At 56.8% G+C, this 25,184-nt stretch overlaps 1 long non-coding RNA gene, 2 other non-coding genes and 2 pseudogenes across 4 annotated transcripts; 2 read left to right on the top strand and 3 right to left on the bottom strand.

Moving 5' to 3' along the window:
* Positions 1-4,050: 4,050 nt before the first annotated feature.
* Positions 4,051-4,204, bottom strand: LOC142821696 (U1 spliceosomal RNA; annotated as a pseudogene).
* A 4,837-nt stretch (positions 4,205-9,041) lies between these two features.
* LOC149522417 (zinc finger protein RFP-like) lies at positions 9,042-19,389 on the top strand (annotated as a pseudogene). Its single transcript, XR_016347268.1, has 4 exons — positions 9,042-9,328; positions 10,344-10,911; positions 14,715-14,741; positions 17,850-19,389. The product of XR_016347268.1 is annotated as a zinc finger protein RFP-like (transcript).
* LOC149522418 (uncharacterized) lies at positions 12,348-14,440 on the top strand. The gene is made up of 3 exons (XR_016347389.1): positions 12,348-12,372; positions 13,574-13,686; positions 14,419-14,440. It is a non-coding gene; the product is annotated as an uncharacterized LOC149522418 (long non-coding RNA).
* A 3,579-nt stretch (positions 19,390-22,968) lies between the features above and the next one.
* On the bottom strand, positions 22,969-23,041 carry TRNAF-GAA (transfer RNA phenylalanine (anticodon GAA)). Its single transcript has one exon. It is a non-coding gene; the product is annotated as a tRNA-Phe (tRNA).
* A 1,591-nt stretch (positions 23,042-24,632) lies between these two features.
* On the bottom strand, positions 24,633-24,704 carry TRNAE-CUC (transfer RNA glutamic acid (anticodon CUC)). Its single transcript has one exon. It is a non-coding gene; the product is annotated as a tRNA-Glu (tRNA).
* Between the last annotated feature and the right edge of the window lie 480 nt (positions 24,705-25,184).

The following is a 25,184-nucleotide window of genomic DNA, read 5'->3' as shown; positions in this document are numbered from 1 at the left end:
CTGTGCTCAGCTGGGAAGCAGCGGCAGGGCTAGGTGGGGGGTGGGAGGCAGGGAGGACGCCTTGGGGGCAGGGCTAGTGTTGTGGGCTCTAAGAGGCAGGGGGCTGACACTGAGAAGTACTGTGACATCCAGGATGGGGAGCTGGCCCTGGGAGCTTCTGGGGGTGGGGCTAGTAGTGAGGGGACTAGGGGGCAGGGCTGGCACTGGGGACAGGGCTAATACGGGGACTGGGGGCTGGCACAAGGGACCAGGGAAATTGGGTTCTATGGGGCTCTGGAAACAGGAGGCTGACACTGAGGTGTTTGGGGCAGGGGGGCTGGAACTAGGGAACCCTGAGGGCAAGCAGCTGGGTACTGGGGAGAGTTGGGTGCAGAGCACGCTGGGGTCAGTGGCTGGTGCTGGTGGGGGTAGTGGAGGGATGAGGGGCTCTAGGGGGAGTGTTGACACTGGAGGCTCTGGGGCTTTGTATACCCCCACGGAACAGTAAACACATTCACAAACTTTTGGTGGACCAGTAATATTTTATTTGCATATTTGCATATTTTATTTGCATATCAAATGGTTGCATAATAAATATGCAAATAAAATGTTACTGGTCTGCCAAAAGATTTTGAATGGGTTTGCCAGCCCCCAGTTTAAAAAGGTTGTGAATCCCTGTGTTAGGTCTCCCTGTGTGAACACTAAAGCCTTAAAGATAAGCAGGAAAATAAAAATAAATCCATTTATTTCTTTTTAATAAGAGCTAAGTCAACTGGAGGCTGTTTTGGACATTTGTTCTGCAAAAATTGTTTGCTGTTGAACTGTCTTGAATATGAATAATTTTACCAGGTGTCCGGTATCAATCACAAGGAAATACGGTCACCCTACTGCCATACAATACCTTGCAAACCACCCAGACCGGTTCTCTGGGTAGTGAGCCAGACATGCCCAAGGCTGGTTGTTTGCAGTAAAGCGGCTCTAAGCAGGTATTTGAAGGAACATGCAGTTTCCTGGTTCGTGGCATGCGGCATGTTCATACCTCAGACAATGGGTAGGGCTGTCGGGCAGCCTGAACCATTGCTTTTCCCACTGCTCATGTTGCAGGGTGGTTTTACTTCCCAAGACTGTTTTGGGATCAGCAGAGAGGCCATGTCCCCCCTGTTTTCCTCGGCCCCTGCGCCAGAGCTTGGGTGCTGTGTCCCGCACTAACAGGGGCTGTCCTTATGGCAGAGACAACTCAGCAACATTGCTACCTGGACACTAGAACTGCGTATGGAGAGGCCAAGTTGCAGTAACCGGCTGCCATGAGGATGGGCCGTAAGCGGCTCCTGGTCTCAGTGGCTGTTCCCAACTCCCCCCGCAGCTGCCGCCAATGTGCAGGAGGGAAAGGCCATCTGCTATTGAGGCAGAACATATCTGCAAACAAGGGAGTGGAACTGAACCTGGCTCTTCTGGTTCATGTGGGTGCGCTCAGGCGGATCAGGCTGAATGAACGTGACGGAGCTGCCACGTCTGAGTGTGTGTGCGTGTGTAGGGGGAAGACACCCTGACTGTTTTGGGTGTGGCAAGTGGTGGGAATGGGGGGAGCTCTCTCCAGGCCCAAGACTGAGTGGTCCTTTGGCGGCTCAGTCCAGGGCACACAGAAAGGCACCAAGCTCAGAGAAAGCCCAGAGGACCTACCAGCCCCAAGACACTGAGCCCAGAGGCAGATGGGAAGGTGCCTGGCCCCCCTTGCACCTTCTCTTCACTCAGGACAGAGCCCCAGGCCCCCACGTGTCTCTGACTCTCTCCAAGATACAGAGCAATTTGTCTCTGTGCAGCTAGGACAGGGGACTTGGGGGGAGGGGAATTAGGGGCTCACTGGCCCTGGGGTAGGACAGCAGCAGGGCAGGGCCCATCAGTACCTGGGGGCCACACATGGCTCAGGTCCACTGCTTATACAAATGGGGCTGAGTTATTTTCTGGGCAAGGTGCCTCCTAAACCATTTCATGCCTGGGGCATCTGCCCACGGAGAGTGGAAACCTCCCACTGTCACTGCATTGCCCCTGGGTCTGGCCGGAGCTGGGACCCTCCCTCCCCACTCATGGCTCCTGCTGCCCCTGCCAGGCTCTGCCCTAGCTCCATTGGGCCCCCTCGGGTTGGGAGACTTGGGCCCTGGCCGGGCTGCTCTCCCAGGGCTGGCTCAGCTCCTGCAGGCGCTCCAGGGGGCAGAACCTGAGGGCAGCAGGGCAGCAGCGCTGGGACTCATAGCCCCTACCCATCCGCAGGAGCAGGGCTGAGGAGAAGAAGCTGCGGGGGGAGGGCAGAGTCATTTCCATGTTGTGCTTAAAAGAAGCACCCAGGATCTTTTTCAGGGGGATAAGGCAACATGCCACATTTATTGAACATAAATAGATTAATCAATATTTATCATATGCATATGATACATCACACATATGCACTCTCTCACACACACAAGCACACTCCATCTTGTTGTTACCAAAAGTTGCTCCCCCTAACTGCACTGGCCAGGTGAGTTAGATGGGGGAAGGGTGGAGCCAGGCTTCTGCCGATCGGGATCGATGCTCCCATGTTGACAAGATGAAAACCTGGGGTCCCTCTGCAAGATGCCTACTATTTATTCCTCTCATGCAGCCAATTAGTCATTGCCTCGCCTTTCTTAATGCTGCTTCAAAGAGAGTTCTTCCAAGGGCAGGCACTTGCTGCTTGACTCCCAAGGTGTCTGTCCAGTACTCTTAATGAGCTCACTTTACTGGTATTGTCTTGGATCTGCCTCCCAGACCTTCTCCACCCTGGCAACTGCTGTTGGAGGTGCCCCCCTTTCATTCTCCATTCACTCCTCGTTCATTTCAACAGGACAATCAAGAAAAGGGGAGAGCTCAAAAGACATTTTTTTCTTATAAGATCTATCTATATAAAAAGGAAAGTTTCTCTTAATACAAAGTTATAGGAGAAATGTCACAGAGATTCTATAAGTACATTTAACAAAGATATATCTAAAAGGAGAAGATCTTAATACAAAGTTATATGAGAGTGATAATATTACAGGGATTTATCCACTTTTACCTACCCCCTGAAGTGGACACCAGACCCTGTGGACTGAACTAGAAGCACAGAGAAGGAGTCTGTGTAGTCTCCAAACGAGTTAGAGAAAGGCAGTAGAGGCAGAGTGTTGCTACAAACAGAAAGGCTATGTCTACACTGGCACGTTCTCACGCAAAAGCTTTTGCGCAAGAATTCTTCTGCAAAAACTCTTCCAGAAGAGAGCGTCTACACTGGCATGTGCTTTTGCATGCGAGATGTGCTTTTGCGCAAGAGCATCCTTGCCAGTGTAGACGTGCTCTTGCGCAAGAAAGCTCCGATGGCCATTTTAATCATAGGGGCTTCTTGCACAAGAAGTTCATGTTCCCTGTCTACACTGGCCTCTTCTAGAAGAGCTCTTGCACAAAAGGGCTTCTTCCTGAGAGGGAGCGTCAGAGTTCTTGTGTAATAAGCCCTGATTTTATATATCAGAACATCAATTTACTTGCACAAGAACATGCAGCCAGTGTAGACAGGCAGCAAATTTTTGTGCAAGAGCGGCTGCTTTTGTGCGAGATTGAACCAGTGTAGACACAGCAAATAGTGATAGTAAAGCAGAGAGAACATACACATGGGCTGCATCTAGACTGGCATGATTTTGTGTAAATACTTTTAACGGAAAAGTTTTTCCGTTAAAAGTACTTGCGCAAGAGAGCATCTATATTGGCATGTGCCTTTGCACAAAAGATTTGCTTTTGCGCAAAAGCATCCATGCCAGTGGAGACACTCTCTTGCGCAAGAAAGCTCCGATGGCCATTTTAGCCATCGGGCTTTCTTGAGCAAGAAATTAATGTAGCTGTCTACACTGGCCTTCTTCCCCAAGAATACTCCAGTGTAGACAGGCAGCAAGATTTTGCGCAAAAGCAGCTGCTTTCGCGCAAAATCTTGCCAGTCTAGACGCAGCCATGCTGTAAAGTAGCTGCAGAAACAGCATCAATATATGCCCAGGCAGAGAACAGCTCTGTTTTGCTTTCTTTTACAGGGAGCACAAGGGAAAAGCACAAATGCAACCCCACATTGCACAACCAAGTTCTTCATGTTTGGGGAAATTGCAGAAGTCAGCCCTTCCAAAGTGCAATGGATGAGCCTCACCCTGGGAAACCCGCCTTCATAACCACGGCATTTCCCCTTCCAGGTAAGTATTAGACACCCTGGCACAACCACCACCTGCCCCCAAGTGCGCCAAACACTCTCACCTCAGGTTGGGCTTGGTCTCACAGCTCCATGTGACCATGTCTGTGCCGTATCCCTCCTGCCCACACACACCCTGACACCGCCCCGATGCCCCAGCCCAACCCCACTCGCGAAATCAGGCCCCTGCTCACCAGCACACTCCACAGGGCTCTGGTCATGACAATATCTGCATACGGGCTCACATGGCTCCACCCCTCTGCATGGGACACACCTCCCCTTCACCCCCATGCCTTGACCCAGGCTATATCTAGACTGTGCTCCCCCCATCATTCCCTCCTGCAGAAGGTATGTAAATCAGCTGATACTTTTTGAGGAAGAGATTTTTCTGATATTTGGCCCCATGTACCCCACCCATGGTGGGTGGGGCAGGAAAACTGCTCATAGCTGGAGGAATTAGCTCAAGTGGCAGAGCCCTCACTTAGCATGTGAGAGGCAGTGGGATCAATACCCACATTCCTCAGTATCTGGTGTTCTTGTTCCTTCTTCTCACAGGCAGAGTCTTCCTCCATGGTCTCCGAAAAAACCCACCTAGTGGGGCAAAGAGCTGGTGGAGGTGTTGGGAATGGGGATGGTGTTCCCTTTGTGCATGAGAGGTAGGAGGATTCGCTTCCATCTTCTGCCCGCTCGCTGGTGCTGAGGGGCCGGCCCCTTTCCTGCTGCCCCAACTTTTATTCCCACAATGCACTTTGTGCAGGGGCCATTGAGCCATTGGTCTTTGTGCCAAGGTGTGTGGCTGGGAGCCAGGAGTCAGGACCCTTCCGCAAAAAAACACATCCCCTGAAATGTGCGTTCTACAAAAGCCGTTTGTTCCCTGCCCACTTCCCAACACTGGCTGCAGATACATACATTTGTGGGGTGTAGTTCAGTGGTAGAGTGTTTGGCTGCAAATCAAATGGCCCTCGGTTCAACTCCAAGTGTCCCCTTGGAAAAATTTCCTTCTAGGGGAAACATTTTCCTTTCCAGCTCCATCACACTCTGGCTTTACATTGCTTGAGATTCTTTACATTAATAAGAATCCTTAATGCAGAGCTACTCAAATTTGCAAATAGCTTCTTTCATAGTAATGGACATGAATACAAAGATTAAGGCAAGACTTCACAACTTGCAGGCCCCATTAAGTCAGTTCTGCTGATGTTAATAAAATGCAATATTTTCCCAAATCCCACCCATGACAGCACTTTTAATGAGCAATGGCAGTCCAGGAATTTAACTACTAAAACACATCTCAGCAGAAGACCATTATCCTGACTACTTTTTTGTTTTGGCTTCACAATTTTAACAAATCAAACAAAAAATGCCAATACAATATTTACGGAAATATAAGTACAATCAATGTGGAGTTAAAGGCACTGGGGGGAGAGGAGGCCTGGCTAGAAAAGAAACCCAGGAATCCTGCTTCCCAGAATCCCTTCCTTTCCCCTGCTCGCCCCACCAAGCTCTAGCTCCTACAGTCCTCACAGAGCAAAGACTGGAAGCCCCAAATCTGACCAATACACGCACTGCCCACCCACAGGGAAGGAAAGACTCAGAAGTTTTAACACCCGCTTCCTGGCTCTAACCCTCCCCTGGAGCTAGGCATCCCCACCCCCCTCCCCCAGTTACCCTGCTCTAACACAATGCCCTTTCCCTCCAGCAGAGGCAGGGGCATAAATCTAGCAGGGCAGAGGGTAACACCCTGGATCTCACCGGAGCCAGGTGCTTTTCCCTCCAGGTGCTGGGGCCCATATGCAGAGCGGCTGTGAATGGTTCCGGCCTGCAGTTCCGGATGTTCGATTGAACGCACCTGCCATCGCCCCTCCCCAATCCCCTTTGCAAGGCAAAAAATCCCAGATATGTTTTGCCTTTTAAAAAGTCTATCCAGATGGCGATTTAACATGTGAAAACAAGGACGTGCAGGAAAAACTGGATGTACAGTAACCCTACCCAGACCTTTCTCACCCTGGCCTCACTGCCCGGTTCCCAAGCTGCCTCTTGCCACCCCCGGCAACACCTGTGCATGTACCATTGTGATCTGGCTCAGTGCAGCACCATGCAGCGCATGGAGAGGTGCTCTTGCTGTGGCTGATGTAGCAGGCATGCTCTGCTGCCACCTCTTGCTGCCCTCCTGCCTGCCGGCCAGTAGCTTGGGGAGGTGCTACTGCTAGAGCCCACAGTAATGAGGCAGGCAGGCAGCCCAGGAAGCAGCTCAAGGCATGTCGGGATGCATAAAAATGGGCCACACGCTGCATGTGGCCCACAGGCCATGTGTTGAGTAGCCTTGCCTTAATACCTTCCTGGGCCAATGCACATAAACCAGGCAAACCCAGCCCTCAGCTGGAACCAACTCAGACCCACTGTGTGTCTGGTTTCTATTTCTGACAATTCAACAAGGGTGGGATCTGGATGCTCATTGGCAGGTCCTTGGTCTCCATTGGCTGTGCTGTGCAGAAGAACAAAACCCAAGTCCAGCTGGGGATGAATGGGCATAATTGATCTTACGGAGTTTGATTTAGCTGCCATGTCACAACAAGGTTGCCCCAGTACTGAGCCTGGTCCCACAAATATGTGGGGGTGGAGCAGGAGTGAGAATGAGGCCCGCAGTAACCATAAGGCCCAAAAGTCAAATCAGCACAGGTGCAGCATGGGGCTGTCCCAGCAGTTTGGAGCAGCAGGCCCACCTGGGAACCAATCACGCACTGCGGAAAGAAAACAACAAACCCATCCCCCAACTAAGTGAAGGGTAAAGCAGAAACCCCATTCCGGGCAGCCCAAGCACAGCCCCAGCCATGGCCAAAGAGCAGCTGCATGAAGCAGTGGGGTCAGGCTGCCAGTTCAGCCTGGGCAGCTCTGGGTTGCAGCAGCAGCACATACGCCTCCCAGGCCTGGTCTGGGAGCAACCCCTGGGAATATTCCAGCCTGTAGGATGTTGGGCCCATGTACCTGTGGGACACCTTTGCTGGTGTGTCCTTCCCTCCTCACTCCACCCAGCTCAGGAGGAACCCTCGGGGCATTATCTGTGGCTGTGCAGGGACAGCCAGGCCAGGCAAAATTCACTGATGTATGTAAGTGTGGGCAGCAGCGCTGCTGGATTGAAACATTGTTTTCAGTAACTCGAGTTAACTTTTCACAATGGCATGAAAATGAGCATTTCTGTGCCCTCGCTACCAATCTGAGTCTTCACAGGGGCAGGGAGCGAGGGGGAACAGGTCACTAGCGAGTGAGACCACAATGCCTGGCAGCAGGCGCTGGGACTCCAAACGTTAAGGCTTAGTCGCCTGATTGGCAGCAGCACCTCTCAAAAGATGCAAAGTCTCTGGCCTTAAACCTCTCCCCTGCCCCCCCCCAGCCCCCCCTTGCAGGTACAGGGATGCTGCAGTTATTGCCCCTCCCCCCTCACCAAACCACCCCCTCGCTGTGAGCCCTGCCTCGCCTGACAGAAGGGGGGGTCACTGACTCGTCTATTGACACCCCATCAGCATTTGCTCCCCGTGCGGGCCCCCGCCCCTTCACATCGCTACACGGGGGGGCCCGGCCATTGGCCCCGCGCCCCGCCCGGCAGGAGCGTTTCCCCCCCGCAGAAGGTGGAGCCCTTGTCCCCAACACGCCGGGCCGGGCCGGGCAGCCCCCCCGTGACAAGGAGCCGCCGCCCCCACCAGAGATTTGGGTCCATGTCCCCCGCCCCGCGCTCGTCCCGGTCCCGCCCGAAGCGGACGCAGCAGCGCGGCGAGTAACGGCTCCAACGGCTCCCCCAGAACTCGCCCCGGGCAGGGCGCGGCGCATGCGCAGTGGCGGCCGCCTCTCTACCCGCGCGCGGAGTCAGACGCTGCTGCGGACTCCGCCCAGGGGCCAATCGCAGCGGGGCCTGGGCAGGGGCAGGGAGCGACGGGCGGGGGGAGACGCGTTGAAAACCCGGCCGGGGCGCTGAGGAAGGGGGTGGGCGGGGTCATACCGCGCGTGCGCAGCGCATCAGTGACTCCGCTCCCGGATCAGCGCCGGGGCTTCGCTCAGACCGGGAGCTGCCTGGCCGCGCCCCCACCCCGCGGGGTTGGACGCCCCAGGTCGGGCAGCTGCATCAGCAGCTGGGGGCGGGGCCGGGCACCGCGTGTCACAACAAGGAGGCGGGTCCCCACGTGCCGGGGACGGGGCGGGGCTAGAGGGGCTGCCGGGGGCGGGGCTTGTGCTGCTGCGTGTTCGGCCCGACGGGGCCTTTCCCTGCGCTGAGCCCCGGGCGGGAGAGCAGAGCGGAGCGGGGGGGGTTGTGTCCTCCCCGCCCCCCTCTGCTGCTGCTTCTGCTGCTGCGGCGGCAGAGACACTGAGCGGCCCCGCCCCCAGGGGGTTTCTGCCCTTAGTAATGGGGGGGGGGGGGGCGAAGTGCGGGCTCTGGGGCCAGGCAGCAGCTGCCCTTGGTCTGACGTGGGGGCCCCCAAAGCGGGTCACAGTCCGTGTCAGAAGGGGGGGGGGACAGAGCGACTCTGAGGACCGGCAAGGCGGGGGGGGGGGGCGCGGACAGAAAAGGGCGAACGCGGGGGGCGGGAGTCGGATCAAAACGGAGTGAATCCCTGGGAAGCCAAATCCCCCCCCCCCCCCATGCCTGGCCCAGCCTCTGACCCAGGCAGGCGCCCTGGGGGGGGGGGGGACATAGTTACAGGGGCAGGGTGGGGGGATGGAGCCAGAAGACTCCAGGGCAGTTGGGGGAACAGCAGCTGGGAGGGGCAGAGTGGGGCTGAGTCTCAGTGGGGGGGGGGGGGGTGGCTCTGCCCTGGACCCCAGTGACCCAGTTGTGTCCTGTCGCTGGCACAGACACAGTTCGCCTGGGGCAGCCACCCACGCTCTTGGGATCATTGGTCCTAAGCTTGTGGGGCTTGAGGGGAGGGGAACGTGAGGGATTGGGGCAAGCACTCTGGGTCCTGCCCTGGGAAATGGGGCAATGAAACAGAAACCAGCCTCCTGGGGTGGTGGTGGCCCTTATCACTGCCATTCTCCACCTCATCTGGGACAGTAAAACAGCCTGTTGGGGGTGGCCAGCCCTGACTTAGTAGCTGGGGGACACTGGTCCCCAAATGAGTCCAGGCTCTGACAATTATTAATGACGGGGTGAGTCACATGCCTCAGCAGCATGTTACTTTTATTGGGTGCAAAGAGGAACAGAGTTTGATTGTAAAACATGAGGGATAAATGGGAGGGGTAATCCTTCCACCCTTTAGCCCCCCTAATGAGGAGCATGACTCAGGGCAATAGCTTCTCTCCTGAAAGGGGACGATGCTGCAATTAAACCTGTGAGGAAAACCCCCAAACCTGAGAGGATTTTCTCTCAGTAACTGACAATGGCCACAGGGTCCCTTGATGACACTGAGCAAAACCCCACTGCATCCGGTGGAGATTTAACACACCTAAGCACAGCAGGAGCAAGCGATTTGCATAGACACGCCAGAGTCCCTCCCCAGTCCCAGCTTACTGTAAGGAACACAGTCATTTTTTCCCGAAAAAACTTCCCCTGCGTCCAGACTCAAGCCGCGTTTTTTCGAAATTATTTCGAAAGAACGCGGCTTTTCTTTCGATGGCGGTAAACCTCGTTTCAAGAGGAAGAACGCTTTCCTTCGAAAGTTCCTCTTTCAAAGGAAGGCGTTCTTCAATGTAAAGAGGCCGTCTTCGAAAGAGAGCATCCAGACTCGCTGGGTGCTCTCTTTCGAAAAAGCGGATTTCCTCTATCGAAAGATCCGCCTGCAGTCTAGGCGCGATCTTTCGAAAGATGCTCTTTCGAAAGATACTTTCGAAAGAGCATCTTTCGAAAGAAGCCTGCAGTCTAGACATAGCCTGAGAGACTAGCAAAAAATCTGGAGAGTATCATGAGCTTCCATGGCACAACCCACTGCCTCAGACAACAAACACAGAGCAGTGGGCGGTCCCCATGAAAACTCGTTTTTTAAGTTTCTTTTAGTTACAGACTAACACGGCTCCCCCTGAGCCTTTTAAACAGGCAAGATTCTGTGTGTCTGTAACTGCCTGGGAGTTTTCTTAGGTAGCTTGGTGCTTGTCTGGGGCATTTCTGGGGCTCTGACTTCTCTGGGGTTTTTTTTCTTTTTTTTTTCTTTTTCTTTCTTCATTTCAGTCCAGCAAGTGTGATTGGCTCTCAGTTGTACAACCTGCTTTAAAAAAAAAAAAAAAGCTTGAACAGGCTACACTGCTTCCTTACCCTCAGAAAGCGAAACTAACCTGCAGGGCAGGGTTGCGGAGGGGCCATGGCTGCTGGGGACCTGGCCGGGAGTTTCCAGGATGAGGTAACCTGTCCCATCTGCCTGGAGTATTTCACAGACCCAGTGTCTATCAAGTGTGGGCACAACTTCTGCCGGGCCTGCCTCAGCCAGTACTGGGGAGAGTCAGACCCCAACTTCTCCTGCCCCCAGTGCAGAGAGACCATCCCACAGAGACACCTGCACCCCAACTACCAGCTGGGCAACCTGGTGGATCTGGTGAAACGCCTGCGGCTCCCGGTGGGGCCAGCGCCCGAGGGGCAGCCAGGGTGCGAGAGGCATCAGGAGGCCCTGAAGCTCTTCTGCCAGGAGGATCAAGCTCCCATCTGCGTGATCTGCAGAGAGTCCCGGGAGCACCGCACACACACGGCAGTGCCCATCGAGGAGGCTGCCCAGGAATATAAGGTAGGGACCAGGCTCTGCAGGGCAGGGAGTTACAGGGGCAGTTTCTCTGCAGCGACAGAGCCCCCTGCGTGTGTCTGACCTGCCCTGGGTAGAGCCAGGGGCCTGCCTGGGAACACGACCCAGCCACATGAAACTGGGCCAGGCCCAGAAGCGCTGCTGGGGAGTTACCATGGGCTGGAGAGGAGGGACCTGCTCCCCCAGTCTCACTGCTCCGTGGTGCTGTTCTCACTGGGCACGAGCCAGTGGCCCCAAGCAGCCCCCAGTGCCGCTGTCTGTGTTTGCAGGAGCAAATCCTGAGCCGCCTGCAGCATCTGCGGGAGGAGAGAGACGCGCTCCGGGGCCTGGAATCCAACTGGGCCAAGGAGAGCGAGAGGCTCCTGGTAGGTGCCGTGCCTGGCCCTGCCCAGCTGCTTTGCACAGGGGGAGGGGGTGTCAGGCTCCTGGGGCAAGCTGGTGTTAGTTCCCACTGGGGTCAGTGGGTTCACCCCAGGGTGACTGGGAGCAGCCTCTGGCTCTGCCTCTCTCCCGGGGGGGGGGGGGGGGCAGGGGTGAGGCCTGTCAAAGTGCTGCATGTGCCCAGCTGTGGCCAGGTCAAGCTGAGGGGAGATCTGTGCTGACCCCCGGGGATGCCAGCGGCTGGTTTGGGCCCCATTTCCTAAGGCCCGGGCTGCACCTCAGTCTGTTGGTGCCGTGACGGGGGTTGGGGTGATTTTCGGTGACACTTTTGCCCTGGGACAAGCCCTGGGACAGATCCAGCCGGCCGGGCAAAGACACGGAGTGAAACGCTCTGCGCAGCCCGGACAAGGCCCTGCCACTTCCCACGGCCCCGCTCACCCGTGTTCCGGCCCCGCCCGCTCTGCGCCCCCAGAGGCAGACGGACGTGGAGCGACAGCTGGTGCGCTGGGAGTGCGAGCGGCTGCGGCAGTTCCTGGCGGAGCGAGAGCGCCTCCTGCTGGCCCGGCTGGGAGAGCTGGACGAGGAGATTGGGAGGAGGAGGGAGGAACACGCCGCCCGCCTGGGCGAGGAGATTTCCCGGCTCAGCGCCCTGATCTCAGAGCTGGAGGAGAAGCATCGGCAGCCGGCGCTGGAATTGCTGCAGGTGAGACGGGGGGTCAGACACGCCTGGAGCCCAGTGCAGGGAGGGGACCCCCTGAGTCACTGGGGGCTCACAGGGTAACTCAGCGCAGGAAGCAGGGCCCGGGGTGGCTGCAGGGCCAGGGCCCCAGGGCTGCAGAGAGAGAGTTTGGCCCATTGGGAAGGCTGGTGAAAAGCTGCCCGCTCCCCCCTTCCCACACAAAGCAGCTGGTGAAAAGGGCTTGGCTCCCCCTAGCACAGCCCTTCAGTGGGTCTCTCACCTGGGGGAGCAGCCTGTGGGGCAGGGGAGCAGTGTGGTTCCTCTGGGGCAAGGGGCTGGGCTGGGCCATGGGCACTGACTCTGCTCTGTTTCCTTCCCCTCTAGGGTGAGAGAAGCACTGTACGCAGGTAGGTCCAGGCTCCATCTGCCCCTCACCCCCCATCATGCTTGGAGCAGGCTCAGAGCCCAGCAGTGAATCCAGCTCCAGCCCCCCACCATGGGCCTGTCTCACCCTCTGAACCCTGCCCCCTCCATACCCACCACCCTGGGGCCTCTGCTGCTGTGCGGGTGTGAGCCACCCTGGGAAGAGACTGCCCCACAGCCTGGGATGGGGAAGCCTCCGTGGGACTGGGCTGTCTCAGGGGAATATTAATAGGGCTGAGGCTGGTCACCCCAAGGGCCAAGCTTTGGCCTGGCCCATGGGGAAAGAGCCGAGTGTCCCAGGCAAGGCCCTAGGGAGGCAGTGTCCCTGTCCCAGAGCCCCCACCCTCCGGCGAGTGACGAGGCCCCTGGGGGCTGAGCGGAGAAGCTGAGGAGCAGCTGGGCCTGGAGAACGGGCCCCTCTCAGCCCTGGGAGCAGCCCAGCCAGGCCCCAATGGGTGTGCGGGAGCCGGACTGGGTGCTGCCCAGGCTGTTTTCCCCCTGGCTGGAGAGAGGCCCCAGGCTGGGCCCAGCAGGTTGTACCGGCAGGAAACTCCCTGGGCAGCCGAGGTCACTTGGTCCCGGGGCCCAGCTCCCACCCGCTCCCCTGAATGACTTTAGGGTTGCCTGATGGTTTTGACAAAAATACCAGACACGCTTGATCTCAGATGGGGGAGGGGAACCAGCCACAAGAGGAGCGGGGCTGGCAGGAGAGATTGGGGGGGGGGCGGGGAACCGGCAGGTGGGGAGCAGGGCTGGTCAGGAGGGGGTCATGGGAAGTGGGGCTGACCAGGAGAAATCAGGGAGGAGGGGGGAACCAGCTAATTGGAAGCAGGTCGCGGGGAGTGGGGCTAGCCTGGGTGCACGCAGATCCCGGGGCACTGCCTGTCCCATGCATTGTCCCAGCCCTGCTCTTCCCCCCCCTCACCCGTGTAGTTGTGTACTGCCTGGCTGGTGGGCATGCTCATGCTGTATGAGTACACAACTACGTACTGATACTCATGAAAATAAGAAAACTTACTTAATTAGAAAATACCAGACATTGATGTGTCTGGTATTTTCTCAATTTGTTTCCCAAAGAAAAAGCTCAAATACTGGACTGTCCAGTTCAAAACTGGACACCTGGCAACCCTGTCTGGCTTTGATGGGCTGAGGCAGGAGGCCAATAACATCCTCATATGTCTGCAGGGGTGAGGAGGTGATGTCACCGCATCCGGCGCCCAAGTGCCCGGAGCTGGAGCGGAGAATCCGGGACTTCCCAGGAGAGAACAGTCTCCAGGGGGCCGTGACGGGATTTCTGGGTACGGGGCGGCGCTGCTGGGGGCTCCTCTCTCACTGTATGGGGGTGTGGGGAGGGGTGTGGAAAGGCCCGGCTGGGTCCCTGAGATCCCAGGGTCTGCTCCTGGAGGGCTGGTGGGTTCCTGAGCCCAGGCCAGGGTTGGGGGGTGCTCTGTGAAAAACGGCAGGATCCCAGCAGGATGTGGATGGTGGAGAGGAGGCGCGAGGAGTGAAAGTGCCTCTCCCACTGCCCCAGTACCCGGGGCCGCCCCCTCCTGCTGCCAAGCAGAGGGTCCCCCAGCCCAGCCTGCACAGGCCGAGGGGCAAGGGGAGCTGGTTGCTGTGGGAGATGTTGTCACAGACTCAGGGCCCGAGTCCCAGCTTCCTGGATGTTCATGACGCCTCCCTGTCTGATGCCAGCCGCACGCCTGGGCCCGGTGTCTGAACCCCTTGGGCCAGACACTCAGAGCTGGGCAGGTGCCCGGTGAGTCACACAGGTGTCTGGCGGGACTTTCAGAAGCCCCTGAGCAGCTGGGCCCCTAACTTCCACTAGAGCCCATAGGAGTTGGGCACCTCCCCTGTGCGGGCGCGGGTGAAATCCCAGGGGCCTCTCTGCATGGCTGAGGGGAGAAACACCTGAGAAACTGGTTCCCGGGCCTGATTTCCCAGGGCACATCTGGCAGCATGGGGCAGAGCTGGGCTGTGAGCCCTGGGCACTGCCCCCCCCAGTGACGGGTTTTTCTCTTCCCTTCCAGGGGCGCTGGCTGTGGAGAGAGGTGAGGATCCCAGGGCGCTGCCCTAGGGCCAGGCATGGCAGCTGTTGAGAGCCTGGGCGGGCGCGAGGAGATTGGCGCAGGGGAAAGCCCAGGCGGGAGGGGTGGGACAGAGCAGCCGAGGGATGTCGGAGGCAGTGGGGAGCTGGGGCAGAGCCCACGGTGGTAGGAGGGGCCCGGACATCCCTGCTCCCGCTCTGTGGGTGGAGCAGGGGGGGGGGGGGCGGGAGCTCTGTGGTGGGAATTCTCACCTCTCTCTCTCTCTCTGCTTGTTCCAGGATTTAGGCGAGCCCGAAAATTCGCAGGTAACTGGCCTTGCTCTGGTGTCGGTGACTCCAGCTCCCGCTCTCAGGAGAGACTGGCTCTCTGCAGCCCCCCCCCCCCCACCCTCCGCGCTGTGCCATTGCTGTAGGCCTGGGAGATGGCCCGGCCCTTGGCAGAGCAGTAACCCCCAGATCCTTGGGCCCACCCCTTTGCAGGGACCCCAGAGGCAGGGGCTGGGAGCCAGGGGGCCTCACACACCCTGCTGGCAAAGCTGGAGCCCGGGGAGTGGCTGGGGGGTGTAATGGAGTCAGATTGTGACTCCAGAGCTAAGGCCGGGAGACGCTTCCCACCTGAATCCTGCTCATCCACCCTTGGCCTGGGACCGGAAACTGCTTCCTGGCAGGGTCCCCTCGGTCCAATATGGCTGGTGTTTCATAAACATTCATTCTAAACATTTAAACTGGGCCTGTGGGCTAGCAAACCCTGGGCCACCCGCCCTCTTCTCACCAGCACCCGGCAGCTCCACCCCTGCTCCCCAGCCACTGGGAGCGGCCAGTGCTTAACGTAGTATGGAAGAGGTGCCAAGTGGGGCACATTTTTTACTTTACTAAGTTATGTTCAGGGCCCAGAGGTGCCAGGGCTGGGAACTGCCAGGCCCAGAGGTCTCAGAGGGGACCATGTTAGTCTGTACCTTAAAAAAAATAAAAAAACGAGTGCTCCTGTAGCACCTGAGAAACCAGCAAAAGAAAATATTAGTCTATAGGATCAGGGGTGGCCCGTGAGCCTAGGCAAACAAGGCAGTTGCCTAGGGCGCCCCATGATTACGTCATGGCCTTGCAGGCGGGGGCGCCGATTGCGCCTTCCACCTGGGGTGCCAGCTGCCGCAGCCGGCCTCAGGTCCCAGCATTTCATGACTCCACATTGCACCTCCGTGGTTTGTGCCTAGCCCCAGGAAGAACGGATCCCGGGCAGCCCAGCTCTGTGGGCTGGGCCCTCAGGCAGGGCAGGCGTGTCCCTGGCAATACAAGCTGGCTGCGTCTAGACTGGCAACTTGCCAGCTGTCTACACTGGCCACTTGAATTTCTGCAGAAACACTGATGATCTCTTGTAAGATTGTCAGTGTTCTTGCGGAAATACTGTGCTGCTCCCGTTCGAGCAAAAGCCCTCTTGCGCAAATGCCCATCTGCTCCTCCTCTGCCCCCTGCCTTTAACCCCTTCCCCGGTGCCTCTCTAGCCCCCTGGCACCCACCCTTCCCTTCCCACCCACTGAGGATCAAACCTGCCACCACCACCCCCATCTGCCCTGGTGCCTTCCCCATCCCTGTCCCCCGGCATTTGTCTCTCCCCCACTCTGCCCCTTGGTGTCTTTCCTTTTCTCATTCTGCCCTGCCCCCCTCTCTTCAGCACAAACCCCTTTCCCCTCCCCACCCTCACCCCTGCTGCTTTCCCTCTCCCCTCACACTCCCTCCACCTTCCCCTTAGTTCTCCCCTGACCCTGAACTCCTCATCCCCCTCTAGCCCCTGGTACCAGCCCCTCTGGTCACCTCTCCTCTGCCTCCCTGAGGCCCCTCTCTGCCTTCACCTCCGTCAGAACCACAGAACTGGCAGGGACCTCGAGAGTCATTGAGTCCAATCCCCTGCCCTCACGGCAAGACCAAGCACCATCCAGACCATCCCTGACAGGTGTGTGTCCAACCCGCTCTTCAATATCTCCAGGGATGGAGACTCCACAACCCCACAGGCAACTTATTCCAGTGTCTCACCACCCGGACAGGCAGAAAGTTTTTCCTAGTGTCCAACCTAAACCTCCCTTGCTGCAGTTTAAGCCCCTTGCTGCTTGTCCTGTCCTCAGAGGCCAAGGGGAACAGTTTTTCTCCCTCCTCCTTGTGACACCCTTTTAGATACTTGAAAACCACTCTCATGTCCTCTCTCAGTCTTCTCCTTTCCAAACTAAACAAGCCCAATTCCTCCAGTCTTCCCTCCTCTCTCATGTTCTCTAGACCTTGTATCATTCTTATTCCTATTCTCTGGACCTTCTCCAATTTCTCCGCCTCTCCTGAAATGTGGGGCCCAGAACTTGACACCGTTGTCAAACTGAGGCCTGATCAGCATAGAGGAGAGCAGGGGACGACTCCTTGTCTGCATCTAGACTGGCATGATTTTCCAGAAATGATTTTAACGGAAAAGTTTTCCGTTAAAAGCATTTTCGGGACAGAGCTTCTAGATTGGCAGGACGCTTTTCCGCAAAAGCACTTTTTGCAGAAAAGCGTCCGTAGCCAATCTAGACGCGCTTTTCCGCAAAAAAGCCCCGATCGCCATTTTCGCAGTCAGGGCTTTTTTGCAGAAAACAAATCTGAGCTGTCTACACTGGCCCTTTTGCGCAAAAGGACTTTTGCCCGAACGGGAGCAGCACAGTATTTACGCAAGAACATTGACTATCTTACAAGAAATCGTCAGTGCTTTTGTGGAAATTCAAGTGGCCAGTGTAGACAGCTGGCAAGTTTTTCCGGAAAAGCGGCTGATTTTCTGGAAAAACTGGCCAGTCTAGACACAGCCCTTATGTCTTGCTCACAGCACTCCTGGGAATCTGCCTCCATGGTGCCTGCTCTTCCTTTTGCCCCTCTGCCTGCCTGGTGTCTCCTACCTGGGCCCCCCTTTGGGTCCTGTGGTGTAGGCCCCACCCCATCTCTGCCACATTGGTGCCCACTTCTCGTCACCCCTCTGCCTTCCTTGGGCCTCCCCTTCCCCACACCCCTCTGTCTGTTCACCTGTGACCCTCTGCCCCCTGGTGTCCACCCCTCCCTCTGCCCTCCTTGCCATCTGCCCCTCCACCCAGCCCCCCAGGGGACTGCCCCCTCCCTCACCCCTCTGTCCCCTTGTGCCTGCTCCTCTTGCCCCACATTTGCCCTATGGTGGCTCCCTCCCCTCCACCCCTCCCCCTCTGCCCCATCATCTGCCCCTCCCCTTTCCTCTCCCAGCATTACCCTGCCCCTCCCCCCACTGACAGCTTGCCACTCCTCCCCCACTACTCCTGCCCTTTTCCTGCTCTTTGTCTCCTCACCTGCAGAGGGGCCCTGACTCCCCTCAGGCAATAACACCCCTCTGCACAGCAATTAACGGGGGGCAGGTTAATTTCCTGCTGACCCCAGGGACCCGCCCCTGCCCCTGGCCCTGACTCTGAGACTCTCTCCCCAGTGGACGTGACACTGGATCCAGACACGGCTCATCCCAACCTCGTCCTGTCTGAGGATCGGAAACATGTGAGACTCGGAGACACGCGCCAGGATCTGCCCGACACACTGGAGAGATTTGACCCTTGTCCCTGTGTGCTGGGCGCCAAGGGGTTCACGGGTGGGAGGCATTACTGGGAGGTGGAGGTGGGAGACAAGACTGACTGGGACCTGGGTGTCTGCAGAGAATCTGTGAGCAGGAAGGGGAAGGTCACACTCACAACCAAACAAGGATACTGGGCCGTGTGGCTGAGGAGTGGGGATAAATACACAGTCTCTACCTCCCCTTGGACCCCCCTCCCCGTGAGCGCCAGGCCCAGCCGGGTGGGGGTTTTCCTGGACTACGAGGCGGGCGAGGTCTCGTTTTACAATGTGACTGACAGGTCCCATCTCTTCACCTTCACCGGCACCTTCTCCGGGACGCTCTGTCCGTATTTCTGTCCTGGTTACGATGAGACTCCCCTGACCATCTGCCCGGTGCCGGCCTAGGCCGGAGGGAATCCCTGCCCCTGACGGTTATTGCAGGTACCTGGACATTTTGTGCCAACCGGTCACTGCCCCTTGCCCTTTGCAACTGGATCCTCCAGTGAAAAACCAGACACCTGGCAGCCGGGTGAATGGAACCCTCTGGCTGGAAGGATCCCAGTCCGATTTTCGTCCCTGCCCCTGGGTTTGCTCCACCCCAGCACAGGGTGATGCTGGTGTAAGCAGGGTCAGGGTAAGCTCTACTCTGACATCTGGTGGTGAACTGTAGCGAGTGGTGCAAAGAGACTTCAGGGGCTGATCTCATTTACATAGATACATCCAATTTGCATAGACACACCCACCATGACTGAGAGGCTGGGGGTAGATTTTGTACTTGGTGGTGGTGTGTCCTTGTCTGAGTGCCTAAACAGCACTGATTGTATCTTTCTCTCTCTACTATGGAGTATCAGAACTAATTTGGATTCTATTAGGTATCTAGTTGTGAGCTGAAGAGTTGACTTCACTGTAAGCTACTGGAGCACTGGCACTGAGGCTCCTCTATTATGAGCTGAACTTATTGAAATCACTGGCTGTTTCTACAATGACACGATTTTCTGGAGATGCTTTTAATGGAAAAGTTTTCCGTTAAAAGCATTTTTGGAAAAGCGTGTCTAGATTGGCAAGATGCTTTTCTGCAAAAGCGCTTTTTGCGGAAAAGCGTCCATGGCCAATCTAGATGTGCTTTTCCACATAAAAGCCCCGATTGCCATTTTTGCGGAAAACAAATCTCTGTTGTCTACATTGGCCCTTTTGTGCACAAGTTTTTTGGGAAAAAGACTTTTACCCGAACGGGAGCAGCATAGTATTTCCACAAAAGCACTGACAATCTTACATGAGATCGTCAGTGCTTTTGCAGAAATTCAAGTAGCCAGTATAGACAGCTGGCAAGTTCTTCCGCAAAACTGCTTTTGCGGAAAAACTTGCCAGTCTAGACACAGCCAGGGCTGTGTCTACATTGGCACCCGTTTTTGGAAAAGGGATGCTAATGAGACCAGTCGGAATTTCAAATCCGTGGAGGATTTAAATATCCCCCGCGGCATTTGCATTTACATGGCTTCTGCTTTTTTCTGGCTTGGGGTTAAGCCGGAGAAAAGCGCCAGTCTGGACGTGATTTTCCGGAAAATAAACCCTTTTCCGGAAGATCCCTTATTCCTACTTGAAAGTAAAAAGAAAACTGGGGATTACCCCCAACACTGGAGAAGGTGGGCATTGATCCCACTGCCTCTCTTATGCAAAGCAAGCGCTCTACCACTTGAGCTAATTCCCCTGCTATGGTAGAGTCACCCTTCTTGGAGGCTCTTCCCTTCTCCACAGGGACGTCTGCCTTCTAGGTCAGTTAGACCTGGGAAAGGAGAAGGCTCCGAAAAGGCCTCAAAGACAACTCTCAAGGAGACTCCCTGCAGCAAAGCCATGGGGGGGGCACTCTGAGATGGCCCCTGCCCTGCAGCCTGTCCCACCTGGCCATTGTCATGGATTCTCTGTGAGGTCATCACCTCCCAGCCTCCTTTAGCCAATAAGCTGAGGGGCTGCAAAAAGCCCTTGTGATGTCACTGCCACACCCACCCCTGCCCTCCAGGGCTAATGTCCTGCCCCAGACAGCCCCTTTGCATGGCTGAGCTGCTCCCAGGGGTGAAAGTGACACATTTCTTACAGGGCCTGTTCTATTGGGCACCACCCCTTGGGCAGGAGGAGGCTCAAGGCAGGAAGTTGGGGGAGGGGTTGTGATAGGACAGTACCTGTAAGAAATTAAAATGTGGAGTGTGGGTGATTCAGGGCAGGGATTTGGGGAGTGTGTGAGAGTGGGGGGGGCTCAGGACAGGAGTGAGGATGTGGGAGGGTAGAGAAGTCAGGGCACAGGATTAGGGATGGGGGAGGCTTGGGGCTGGGACTGTGTATCGAGGGGATCAATGGGACTAGATTCCCAGCTCCCTCTGCTCTGGGCTCCCTGAGGCCCTTTAACACACAAGGGCTTTCTCTGTAGCGTGATGGGGAGAGGAAATCCTGAGCCAGTGACACAGACTGACCTGGGCGCAGGCGAATGAGGGGGGTTTCAGTGAAGCTACATGTGAATGGATCCATCTAGAAACCCCTGCCAGCCACACGCACGGGGGGAGGGGACTTGAGCCAAGGAAGCGAAGGGGGTTAATCAGATGGACGGGAGTTTCCAGTGCTGGGCTGTGGCGAAGATGGATGCAGGGATGTCACAGGGCACTAGCATGGCCGGGGAACAGAGAGGCCCTACTGCACTGAGAGACATGGCAAAGCCTGGGATTGAGCCAGGGACCTTTAAATATTTCATCTTAGGCTCCCCACACTGAGCTGCCCATAAACCCCTCTAGCTGGTTATTAACTGTCCGGGATGTCTGGCAGCCGTGTCACTAACATGATGCCGTCGTGCCCGGCCCAGGAAGGCGCGACTGGTGTTTCCTGCCACCTGCAGTTTGACTGGCTCCTCCCCCCCATTCCTGCCTTAGCTCCCGGGCTGACCTGGCAGCTGAAGTGGTCGGGGGCCCAGCAGCCTGGGCAGGGAGTCGGGTGGCCAGACCCTGGTGGCAAGAGTCTTGGTGCTTCTTGTTTCCCTGCCCCCTCTGGTGCCCTCACTCCTCACCCGCAGCCCCTGCTGCCTGCCTGGGTCCCTGTGCTGTGTCAGACGCTCAATGAACCCTCCTGTTTCACACAGGCTGGGCGTGGCTCTGGGCGAGGGCACAGGGCTGTGTCATTCCCTGTGGGAGCGGGAGGCCCCCGGAGCCCAGAGCGAGTGGACTCCCCAAGGGGCACACGGTGAGAGACAGGGGGCTGGCGGCTCAGGGAGCGGCGGTCCCAGGAGGCAGAGGGCACCTGTGACTCTGGGCTGGCAGCTGACACTCTGCTCCTTGCTTCCCTCCCGCTGCTTCACCTCCCAGGGCTTCTTTCTCCTTCCCTGTCCATAGCAGGCAGCTGCACAAAGGCAAGTCACCAAACCAGACACCCCTGTGGCCAGCAGAGCCTCTCAGGGCGCCCCCGCCTGCCCCATGCTGAGAGCCAGGCCCAAGCAGGAAAAAGGCGGGTGGGCCCTCTTGGCGCCAGGGTCTCACCACCCATCTTCTTCCTGCCATCAGCAGCCACAGCCCCTGTCAGCCACTGGGTCAGCACAGGACGGGGGCAGGAAATGGCCAAGTAGCGAGTTAGGGTGTGAGGGGCCGGTAAACCTCATCTTGCCTTGCAGGGCCACCAGCAACAGCATCTCTTGTGCACTGCTGGGGAGTAAAGCATCCCTGAGGGAGAAGTGGTGATGTGAGAGCAGCCCCCATAGCCGCTGAAGTAGCTTTGTGGGGGGTACATTAGTGTGAAGTGTTAAGGGCCCCCTGGTTCAATCCCAGTCCTTGGTGGAAATCTTTGCTCCTGTGGCTGAGCCCTTGTGTGGGTACGTCTACACCTGGGCTCTTATTTCTAGCAAAGCAGACACTCCAGACACTCCAGAGTTGCACATGAAGCAGGGATTTAAATAGCAAGTGCTTCATTTGCATACTCTCACCCATGTGCTGTTCTGAAAGTGAAAGGGCGTCTGGGGCTGCTGCATTACTTCAAACCAAGCCCCTTGGTTCAAACTAATGTTACTCATCATTTTTTGCCCTCTGTGCCTTCCCCCCCCCCAGCACACACCAATCCCCCCCCCCAACACACCCTCTTCCCACTTTCCTCTCCCCCTCCCCCTGCTGGTAACACAAACAGGACTTTTCCCTGTTGAAAGAACAAACTCTCTGGTTTTTATGTGGGGAATGTAGAACTGGGGAGGGGCTGGGGAAAGACCCTGGGAGGGGGAGGAGGCTGGGAGAAAGGGCTAAGGCTGGCACCTTCCTCTGATGGTCCCACTGCCTCACGTCAGGGGCCTCAGCAGCGCCGGGGGGTGGCTCCAGGGGGAGAAGCTGGTTCAGGGGAACTTGAGCTGCTGGGCCACTGAAGCAGGCCCCCAGCAGCAGCCTCTGTGCAGGGCTCACACGCTCCAGGCATCCCAGTCATATTGAGTCTCCCCATGTGGCTTGGGCTCCACAGCCTGCCCCTCCCCAGCTGGTGCCTTGATGCCTTGAGGTAGCCACTGCAGCAGCAGGAATTTGGGCATCAGTTCCCCTGTTGTTGGGGACAGGAAGCCAGGCCTCCCTTGGCCCTCTTTCTGCCTGGTCCTTCTTGTCCATCCATCTTCCCATTCCCATCCCCCCCATCAGCAGCTACCATCCATTTCAGTCTCTGGGTGAGCTCAGGAAAAGAGGCAGGAAATCGGACAAAGTAACAAGACAAGCAACTAACCCTCAACTTCCCTTGTGCTCTGAGAGTCCAATTTGCTGAGACCTGCCCCTGAGAGGGCTGGCTTGATGCTGCTCTGAGGAGAGCTCCTTTATCCTTCCCTGGCAGAGGAGGGGCAGGACTTGCTGGCTCTTAAGTGGAGGAGCAGGGCAGACAAGACCCTTCCAGGGCACTCAGCTGGGCTCTTCACAGAGGAGCCAAAGAAGGGATGAGCCTTAAGAGTAAAGGCTTTTGCCAAAGCCTTGGATTGAACCAAGGACCTTTAGATCTTCAGTCTAACGCTCTCCCCACTGAGCTACTTTGGCACCTCATGTGCCTGGTTTCCCCACTTCTCTCCCAATATGTCTGCACTGCATGTTGTGCTTCCACAAAAACCTCCCCCTGTGTGTGTGGCTGGCAGGGGTTGCTAGATGGATCCATTCATATGTAGCTTTACTGAAACCCCCCTTGTTTCTGCCTTTAACCTCCCCTGGCCCAAGGGATGCTGCCCAATAGAACAGTTCCTGTAAGAAATGTGTCACTTTCACCCCTGGGAGCAGCTCAGCCATGCAAAGGGGCTGCCTGGGGCAGGGCATTAGCCCTGGAGGGCAGGGGTGGGTGTGGCAGTGACATCATAGGGGCCTTTCACAGCACTTCATCTCATTGGCTAAAGGAGGTTGGGAGGTGATGACCTCACAGAGAGTCCATGACAATGGCCAGGTGGGATAGGCTGCAGGGCAGAGGAAACCTCAGAGACTTTGCTGCAGGGAGTCTCAGAGCCCCCCATGGCTTTGCTGCAGGGAGTCTCCTTCTGGAGATCTGCCCTTGAGGCCAGAGAGGGAATGAGGGTCACAAGCACGAGTGTGAGGAGGAGCCTCATTGGAGCATTCGTCTTTCCCGTGACTAACTGACCTAGAACACAGACGTCCTTGTGGAGAAGGTAAGAGTCTCCAAGAGAAGCCCTGTTGGTACAGTGGGGGAATTAGCTCAAGTGGTAGAGCGCTCACGTAGCATGTGAGAGGCAGTGGTATCAGTGCTCACATTCTCCACTAATGGGGTAAATCCCCATTTTTCTTCTCACACACAGAGCCAGCGAGGGGGCTAATTGTCTCCATTGGCCCCCTCCCTCTTCCTACTTTGTCTCCCCAAAAGACAGTCAGGCCAGGGCAGGAGGCTGCTGGGACTCAGCCTCCCATTGCCTTGCAGTGAGAGAAGTGATGGAGACAGAGTTGCCCCACTGGGAAAGTGCCTGATACACAGGGGAGAGGCAGCAGCTCCCTCCACATGGTCTCCAGCTGGATCCCTGGGGGTGGGGCCTTGGCTGCTTCCTTGCTGGCCTAACAAGAGAGCTCTTTGCCCCACCTCCATGATCCTCCTCACAAAGCTGATTGGCTGGCTGAGAATGCCACTCAAGGACACAATCGCTCAGCTCCCTGGGATGCACTGAGTGACAGAGCAGACTGACGGGAGGTGTCGGTGGAGCAGGTCACCAGCCCAGCCCCTGAGCTCAGCCCATGTGGGAGGCAGCCAGGCAGGAGTCAGAGCCGGGCAGGGCCAGGGGACGGGAAAGGGGTGAGTCAGAGAACAGAGACAGGGCAGCAATAAAGAACATCCACAAACCCAGCCTAACTGCTTGGCCGGCTGCCATGCGAACCACGACTCCATCCTCCGCCAGCCCCCAGCGCTTAGCCCACCCAGCCCCACTGGGCTAGTGCTGAGTGTGCCATGGAGCTTCCTGTAGCGCTGCCCATGCAGGAGGGGGGAGGGGCCTTCTGAAAATGGCAAGTGTTGTCTTAGCAGTGAGGGAGAGGGGGGGAAAGGAGCCTGAAGTAACCTCTTGGGTCACAGCTGCTGTAACATGTGTTAATGAGGTGAGAAAAATGACTAGGCAGTTGTTATGTGAAAGTTCAGGCTGGTTTCCCTGACTGGGAATGGAACCCAGGCCACAGCAGTGAGAGTGCTGGATCCTAACCACTAGACCAGCAGGGACACATAAACCAAGCCCCTAGCCTTTCACAGGCCATTTTCTGTCCACTTCAGGATTGGGGGAGGGTCCATTCTCCCTTGCCCAGAGGGACAAGAACAGAAACCAAACAGAACATCAAAGCAACCAGACTGGGCCATTCCAGTTGTCCAGCTAGCCCAGGATCCTGTCTCAGGACAGCAGCCAAGTTCATTCTCCCAAGGGAATCCTCAGCACAGACAATTATTACATGATCCCTCCCATCGCCCATTCTCAGCTTCTGGAATACACCAGCTAGGGACACCTGCCCTGTGATGTCACTGCCACACCCACCCCTGCCCTCCAGGGCTAATGTCCCTTTGCATGGCTGAGCTGCTCCCAGGGGTGAAAGTGACACATTTCTTACAGGGCCTGTTCTATTGGGCACCACCCCTTGGGCAGGAGGAGGCTCAAGGCAGGAAGTTGGGGGAGGGGTTGTGATAGGACAGTACCTGTAAGAAATTAAA

The sequence above is a fragment of the Pelodiscus sinensis genome, chromosome 19 (assembly GCF_052426305.1).
Source record: "Pelodiscus sinensis isolate ZL-2025 chromosome 19, ASM5242630v1, whole genome shotgun sequence".
Taxonomy (NCBI): domain Eukaryota; kingdom Metazoa; phylum Chordata; order Testudines; family Trionychidae; genus Pelodiscus; species Pelodiscus sinensis.
This window is presented reverse-complemented; position numbering and strand designations above follow the sequence as displayed.